This window comes from Chionomys nivalis, chromosome 23 (genome assembly GCF_950005125.1).
Source record: "Chionomys nivalis chromosome 23, mChiNiv1.1, whole genome shotgun sequence".
Taxonomy (NCBI): domain Eukaryota; kingdom Metazoa; phylum Chordata; class Mammalia; order Rodentia; family Cricetidae; genus Chionomys; species Chionomys nivalis.
Window position 1 is genome coordinate 26,861,118 of NC_080108.1, and position 8,331 is coordinate 26,869,448.

The 8,331-nt window shown below is 45.8% G+C and overlaps 1 pseudogene; it reads right to left on the reverse strand.

Moving 5' to 3' along the window:
- Positions 1 to 940: 940 nt before the first annotated feature.
- LOC130865570 (uncharacterized) lies at positions 941 to 4,475 on the reverse strand (annotated as a pseudogene).
- Between the last annotated feature and the right edge of the window lie 3,856 nt (positions 4,476 to 8,331).

An 8,331-nucleotide genomic window follows, 5' to 3' on the forward strand; every position in this document is an offset into this window, starting at 1 on the left:
TTCAAATTTAAAAATACAATCAGTTTATAATTTATTAAAAAACTCTATTGTTTTCTAAAATAAAAATTCTGAATGCCTATCTACTGAATACTATTGTCAAATCTGTGGAATACAATGTATAAAGGTGACTCCTTATTGATCACAGAAAATGCCAGAAGTCAAGAGAACTGGACCAAAACATCATTTTCTAGACAGGACAGGACTGCTGTCCTCATGAACTCAGGCAATTGTGGTGATCTACACAAGACCAACAGAATAACAAGTCAGCATGGACTGGGGAGGGACATGAGATCTTTACCCTAGCTAAGGAGCCATTGACAGTCGATGGCTCCTTCAGGAGGAAAAGTTGGCTTTCTTTAAGGGTGTGGCCCCTGATAAGTTAGCCATTTACCATTGGATGGCCTCACACCCATAAATATAAAGGCAGCATATACTGGGCTAGGTGAATTATTTAAAAATAAGAGAAAAAGGGGGCAAAGTAGGGAAAGTATAGAGATGAGACGAAGGATCTGGGGGAGAAATGCAGGTGAATGTGACCAAAATATATTATACGCCTATTTGACACTCTCAAAATATTGATTAAAAATTGTTTTTTAAGTGATAGTCCCTACCCTCAAGAACAGATATCACATTAAAAAACAAGCCTGAAATTTTAAAAATAGTGCAAGGCTACATAAACCTAGATGCCAGTATGAACGTTAGCAATGTTAGGCAGCTGAATACAAGGCAGAGAGGGTTTCCCAGAAGTGACTGGACTATGGAGTTTATCCATCATAGTTCCTGTCCTGGTTGAATAGAATTATGATAAGACTTCAGAACTTGCCAGAGGACTCCGGCTGTCTCGGGGCCTGTGAGGGCATTCCAAGGAGCCACTGGTCAGTGGAGGTCATTCTTCTGGATGCTGTCTGGGAAACAAAGGATGAACCACAAGATATGTCAGTCACATCACCCAGACGAGGGTCTGCTCACAGTACTCAGCCAATGACACGACGTGCCCACAAGGAATCTGTGGGGCTATTTCACTAGGGCACGAGATCCTCGTCTTCTTGGGCCCGCGCTCTGAGCACAGATGCATAAGCGTGAATGGTTTTGCATGGGTTTTGAGGAATAGCCCGAAGCAAGCGTTCAAAAGAAACAGTCCAAGAGAAAGAACTGTGACTAGGGAAGGCATTCTGGGCCACCTCCTGCATTCCGAGGACAGGCCCACCGGTCCTCTTCCACCCAAGCATGTGTGTCTACAGCAAACCACGAGCATAACAGGGGAGTTACTACTAAGGAATGAAAACACAAAATAATATAAAAATGGCTCACACTTCTGCCCCTTAGTCCACACTTCCCCCTTTCAATGCATTTAATGTTCGTCTGTAAAATTTCCAATTTTATTCTAAATAGTCTCCTCTATTTCCTGCAGCCTCGACTGCCTGTGCCATGACATTTGTGTAGGGACTAAGAAAGAACTGAGACTTAATAAAATTGCTTTAAATTTTTCTGTGGGAAATTTATAACATGTGTAGTAAGGAGAAAAATCGAAGGAGCTCCTGGTCCCCAGGCGCCAGCTTCACTGATGGTCAGCATTCTCATGTTCTCCCTTTCTCTACAGCTGCATCCACACCCATGTCCCTCTTCTAGTCAAATGGGGACTTGGGGGACAGTTTTATTAGAGGCGAAATTTACATATATTAAAGGCCATAAAAGTAACGACGTTTGGCATGCACTTTGGCAAATGCATATACCTGTGTAACCCACCATCCTGTTGTGACATTATTCTGGGAAGTTTACGTCCCTTTCCAGGGACATCCCTATCAACCATGTTCAAGTCACAGGATCATTTTTGTTTTTGGGGAGCTTCACATATTTTATTTTAGGCTGTCATCTAAATGAAGTGCACAATAAGTACTCTTTTGTATCCAAATTATTTTGGTCCGTATAATGTATATGAATTCAACAATTCAATAAATATTTTAAGTAAGTAATTATGGGTTAGAAACATCACTCTGGGAAACAGTAATGACAGGTTGGTGGTATGGGCAGTGAAAGGATTCAACAGGACGAAAAAGCAGCGGTGAAAAGCTTGTCAGAGACACTGTGGGGCAGCAACAATGGTCAGGACAACAGATATACTGTCTGTGAGGAGGCCTTCACAGATCTGCATTCAGAGGAGTGGGACCTACCCCGGCCGCAGTCTCCATTTCCCAGTGCTCTGGAATGACTGAAGTTGGAGCTTCTTGTAATCAGAGACTGCTCATCCATTTCCCGACTGCTCAGACCTGAATAATCACAGAAAACTACGTTAATTACAACACTGTTTGGCCAATGACTTAGGCATATTCCTAGCTAGCTCTTACATCTTAAATTAACCCTGATGTGGGAGATCCTTCTGTCTGTGTGTTGCTTTTATTGGTTAACGAATAAAGAACTGCTTTGAGCCTATGGCAGGGAAGAACAGAACTAGGTGGGGAAAGCTGCACTGTATGCTGGGAGAAAGAAGGGTGGAGTCAGGGAGAAGCCATGGAGCAGCCTCTAGAGACAGACACTGGGGCTTTACCTGGTAAGCCACAGCCACGTGATGATACACAGATTACTGTAAATGGGTTAAATTAAGCTATAAGAGTTAGCAGATAAGAAACTAGAGCTAATGGGCCAAGCAGTGATCTAATTAATACAGTTTCTGTGTGATCATTTTCAGGTCTAAGCTGCTGGGCGGCTGGGAAACAAGTGGTCTCTCCCTGCAACATAACCCATTTCTATTAATCTATGTGTCACTGTGAGGCTGTGGTCCACTGGTCAGGTTCCGGCATCTTTCACCTTTGGCAGCTACATGGCATCTCCCTGACTCTGTCTTCTTTCTCCCGGCATTCAGTTTAGTTTTCTCACCAAACTCTATCCTGCTCTGCCATAGGCCAAGGCAGCTTCTTTACTAACCAATGGTAATAAAGCATATTCATCACATACAGAGGGGAATCCCACATCAGCCTCTTCTGGTTAACTCTTTCTAATAAGGGAGTGGTCCTTCTCAGAGGCAACAGCATCCTTGCTGAGTCCATCATGCCCTGAGGCAGTATTATCCTAGATGGAAGGTTAAAACATCTCTGGTAGTCATCCATTCCAGAATCCTCTTTCCCTCCAGACAAAACAACAATGTAAAACACTACATTTGAATGAAAGTCTCTTTTTTCAGCTGGCACGTGTTGGCCCTGTCTACCATTGTTGATTTAAAAAAAAAAAAAAAGTCCTTTGTTGGGGTAGAGAAATGGAAAGAGGATAGAAGTGTCAGGTGACCCATACCAAGGGGACAACGGTATAGAGGCTCACCAAGAAGGAACTGGATCCCTTGTCAGAGAACCATCTGCAAATTAACCTGCTAGATCTGTAAGAAACAAATTCAACAGAGAGGTTAAAACGAAAAGGCCAGAAAGAAGGAGGACATCCATGTGTGTAATCACACTCAGGAGTAATAGGAAGCAGGGAAGCCAGGCCCACATGTCCTTTCGTAGCTGCCGTTCCTCGGTGGTTCTCTCTCTAATAAGATGCTGCTCCCTCAGCCTGTCAGTCAAATCTCAAAGACTTCCAATTGATTGGTGTAAATGTAGCATTCTTTTTCCAGGGCCAGGAAGTTCGCCTTGGGCCACAGTAAATGTGTTGAGAGCATCGTGAATTTTAATTGTTACCGTGGCAAGAGAATCAGTCTATACCTAAGAGCCTTTGAGGGCTGCTGAGGTGTGCTCTAGTCTCATAGCTAATCCAGCCAACACACTGGACAAGCACAAGAAGCCAACCGAAGCCCATCTACTCCAGTGCCTACACCCAGTCCCACTAGGAGAGGCTGCAGCTGAACAACTCTCCTCAGGTGTGTTAGGCAGAATTATGATATCAGGAGTGGTGACGGCAATGGTGTGGGTAGCGGTCCAGTTAGCCTGAAGACAGTAATGGGCATAAATTACACAACAGGAGGGAGCCCCCGAGACATTAAGGCATCTGGCATTTCCTATGTAGGTAGGAAAGTAAATGGTTAGCAATTTAAGGAAAAGAGGGAGGTGAGACTTTAAGGAAACACAAAAAGTAAGACCATTCTGAGAGAAGGGGTAGAAACTGAGGGATCTGATGTTGATTGATTATTGGAAAGGAAGGCAATTTCACAGCTTTCTCTTTTTCTACCAGGGAAGGGTACAGCATCACACAGATTCTGTGTCCAACGACCTTCGCAGGAAGGTTGCTTCGGAATTTGGCACGAACCACGCCGCTGTTCCCATGGCCTGAGTTAGTTGGCCCCAGATCACTCTGGTTTTGTTTGGTTTGCAGCCGGGTACCACCGTGTTGTTTATTGCTTTATACACATCTCTTACCCAAGTAGAATTCAGTTTCATCTCGTGCATAAACACTTTCAATTTTAAGAAAAGCTGTGTGCTCTCTCTGGTTCCAGAGACCTCCTTATAGCCAGAAAAAAAAATGATCTCGCACCACAGCCTTCCAGACATATTTGCCTTTTATAAGTCCTGTTCCCAACAAGCCTCACAGGCGCCAAGATGGCAGAAAAAGCTCTTTTTTTTTTTGCCATTTTCTATTAAACTTTGTCATTTATTTTACAATTCAACCATGGATTTCTCTCCCTCCTCCCCTCCTATTCTCTTCCCCCCTCTCCTGTCTACCCCCCTTATTCACTCCTCCTCCCTTCAGAAAGGGGCAGACCTCCCATGGGAATCAATAAAGTATGGCATATCAAATTGAGGCTGACTCAAGCTCCTCCCCCTGAGGAGGTGCACCCTGTTAAGGAGATGAATTAAGGCAAGAGGAAGTTCAAGCTTGTTTGGATTGAGATTTTTATCTAGAATCTCACTAATATGCTGATTTTAAAAGTCTGTGAGACCTGTAAGCTGCTTTAGAGTTGGAGGTAGGTGTGTGTGTGTGTGTGTGTGTGTGTGTATGTGTGTGTGTAAGAGACAGGGGGTGGGGAAGGAGAGGAAGAAAGATAGAGATTTTTATTTTATCTAATAAAAGGATAGAATTGTGTGCTGGCTAGTTTTATGTCAACTTGATACAATCTAGAGTTATCTGTGAGGAATGAGCCTCAGTTGAGAATTTGCCTCCACAAGATTTAGCTGAAGACAAGGCTGTAGGGCATTTCTTAATCTGTGATTGATGTGGGAGGGGCCAGCCCATTGTGAGTGGGGACAGTCCCTGGGTTAATGGTCCTGGGTCCAGAGCAAATCCTGGGGAGCAAACCAGTAAGCAGTGTTCCTCCATGGCCTCTGCATCATCTCCTGCCTCCAGGTTCCTGTCTTGCTTGAGTTCCTGCCCTGATTTCCTTCAAAGATGAACAGTGAGTGGAAGTGTAAACAAAGCAAACCCTTTCCTCCCCAAGTGCTATTGGTCATGGTGTTTCATCACAGCAACAATAACTCTAAGACAGGTTGTATGGGGAAAGGGATGGATCTTTCCCTGTGGTCAGAGGCTGACAACCTAACAAGACTATGCCATGCCGTCAAGTGACAAGCAGAGATGTACAGAAGGAGGGATTTGTTATTGTATTTGGCCATGAGACTGTTGAAAGGGGTGATGAACCCAGAAAGTAGGATGTCTCTTTTCGTTCATCAGACACGTTGGAGATGTGCATGAAGGGAGATTGTTAATTAGGTCAATCTGAATGGCTGGGTAAGCACTGATGGTCCAGACAAGACTAAAGGGCGGGCAAAGCCAGCAGTCCCTTGGAAGAGTTAGATTGTGGCATCTGAGGAGATAGCGGGACTTTCGGAGGGGGTGGGAAGTGGAGACAGCTGTGGGGACTGGGGGAGGAATAGCAGGAGAGAGAAGGTTATAATAGTTTCAAGGGTTTGACCCCTGTAAGGTTGGGGTGAGATCACGGCTTTAGAAAATTTATCATTAATGTCCAGGTACAGTCAGAAGGAGCCCGAAGGGGAAGGTCTGGGATTAAGTGTTTAAAGCAAGCAGGGCAGGTGAGTCAGTAGCAAACAGAGAGCACAAGTTTATAGAATGGCATCAGAGTCGTAAGGTAAGTGAGAAAGAAGGAGGTTTCATTCCAGGGACCTAGAGGAACTGGCAAGCCCTGGGTGAACTGGACTGCTATCTCCTCAGCACTGTGGCTATTAGAACTATGGCTCTTGGTTCCTAATCATCCTGTAAGTCCCATCTGATGTCCTAATGGCCAGAATGGGGTGCTGCACAGTGAGTTGGAGAGGTGTGACAGCTTGGTGGTCAGGAACTTGTTAATTAATGACTGCAGATTCACAGGGGTCTCAGGTTTTGATGGGTCATAGGATCATCAGGGAAAGACACGAAGGTTTGCAAGGTTATGAGAGTTGTGGTGGTCAGGAATGACCTGATGTTTGATGGATGGCGATGTGACAGGATGGTAGAGACACAAGGTTATGAAAGGACTAGGGAGTCAGGAGAGACATTGAAGTATGGGGGCATGCAAAAGTAAATTAATCTGTCATTTTGACATGATGTCTCTCCCTAGTAGAGAAACCAAGCAATTTGGGCAGACCAGGAGAGCACAAACCATTGTTTCCTCCCACACATCCCCAGGGAAGATTAGCCAGCCAGACCGTGATCTGTCATTGGTCTTGGTGAGGAGAATTGGGGACTGAGAGTATAGACCTGGGAAATCAGTCAAGGAAGAATATGTGACCCTTGCGTTGACTAGAAACGGTGCTTTGGGGGTCATATCTAAAGTCACCAAAAGCACGTTTATGAATCTAGGCAGCATGGCATTTGCAGAGCTGTGTGGCCCACCAGCCCCCGAGGGATGGATCTTTTCTGATGAACTCTTAGCTGTCTATGAATAGAGTCAGGTCCTTAGTGATATCTCTTGTGCGGAACCCCTGAGAACAGAATGTCTCTCATGAGGGAGGCAATTCCACTTTCAGTAGTCTGACTGTTTGCAGCTGGGCATGTGCTGGAGGTGGGTTATGGCAAATCATATGACCCTGCTTGCGACCACAGGGTCACACCTTGGAGGCCTTTGGGTGTCTCTGGAGAGGAGTTCCAGCTGTGGTCCTTCAGTTGCCCATGGGACAACTGACCAAACACCACTGGCACTACTGGGACGGGAGGCAAAGAGAGGTGACCACATGTGTGCCCCAAAAAATGTGTCAGGAAGTAGTGGTGACGGGCCCGTGATGTGCAGTATGAGAGGGTTTACCGGGGCATGAAGGCAGGGGTAGAGTTTATTGGTGCACTGTGACACACACACAGAGGCAGGAGAGAACAAGCTGTCCGCACGGGGACATCCCTGGGGGTGCTCTGATGCAGAGATTTGCCAGCAGGCAGCATTTCAGTCTCTGAGATAACTGCAGTTGGGCTTGCTGTGGTCCAGTCTTTAGGAGGTAATAACAGTCCTGCCCAGAGGCTACAGCAGATGTGTTTGTCTACGCTCAACCTGAAGCTAAAATAGCCAAGTCTAGCCATCATTCCAAAAATAGTGTCCACATAAAGAATTGTAGGTGCAGAGGGCTCGGGATAAGGGACACACTGGGCAAGCAGGTTGGCATGAGTGCATGGAAGCCCTGGGGAGCCAGGAAACAAGACTTCTACTCTAGTTTCTTGGCCGTGAGTCAATGGCCTGCTTCCTAATTGCTGGCAAGAGCCTGGGAACTGATTCTCAGCCCCACATCCCACTCCTCGCTGCTTTCAAGAGTCACCGCTGTGCCACGGAGTGGTGGTGCCAGTTGGCAGCTCTGCTTGGAGCTGATGCATTCACATCTCCCTATGAGGACCCCACATCTGCCAAGTTCCATCCCGTGCCCCCCTGGAAAGACAGGAAGACGAGCTCAGAACTTGACACATGCTTTTGACATGGTTTCTGCCTCTTTGAGGTGGCAGAACTGGAAATGAAAGGTCAAGGGTAAAGTTGGGGAGTCCTTGCTTTGGTAACTCAGAACTTTTTGTTTCTGGAGGATGGAATCTGAACATCTTTCAGGGATGGGTTGCCCAAGCTATTTTGATTTGTGTGGGTACTATGCAAAATCAAAAATGTAACTCAGCCATGGGATACAGCTGCAATTATAAAAACAACTCGGCCCACTAGATCGTCTGAGAAATGCAGCAATCCAGCTGTGGAACCGGAATCCAGGTCAGGGAAGCAGAAGAATACCATGAGGCTCGAAGCCGAGTTTGGGAGCACTAGAAGTGCAAGGCAGAAGATGAGGGGAGTGTTTACTTCCAGAAGGACTTGGATGAAGATCAGACTGGAGAAACAGCTTCAGAACAGGGAAAAGAGCATCATTGTATAAACTGAGCAACAGGCTTCTCCCTCAACAGCCCAACCTTCCCTCAAATTCCAAATGGGCCAAGGACAGCTTCCAATAGTTGGTT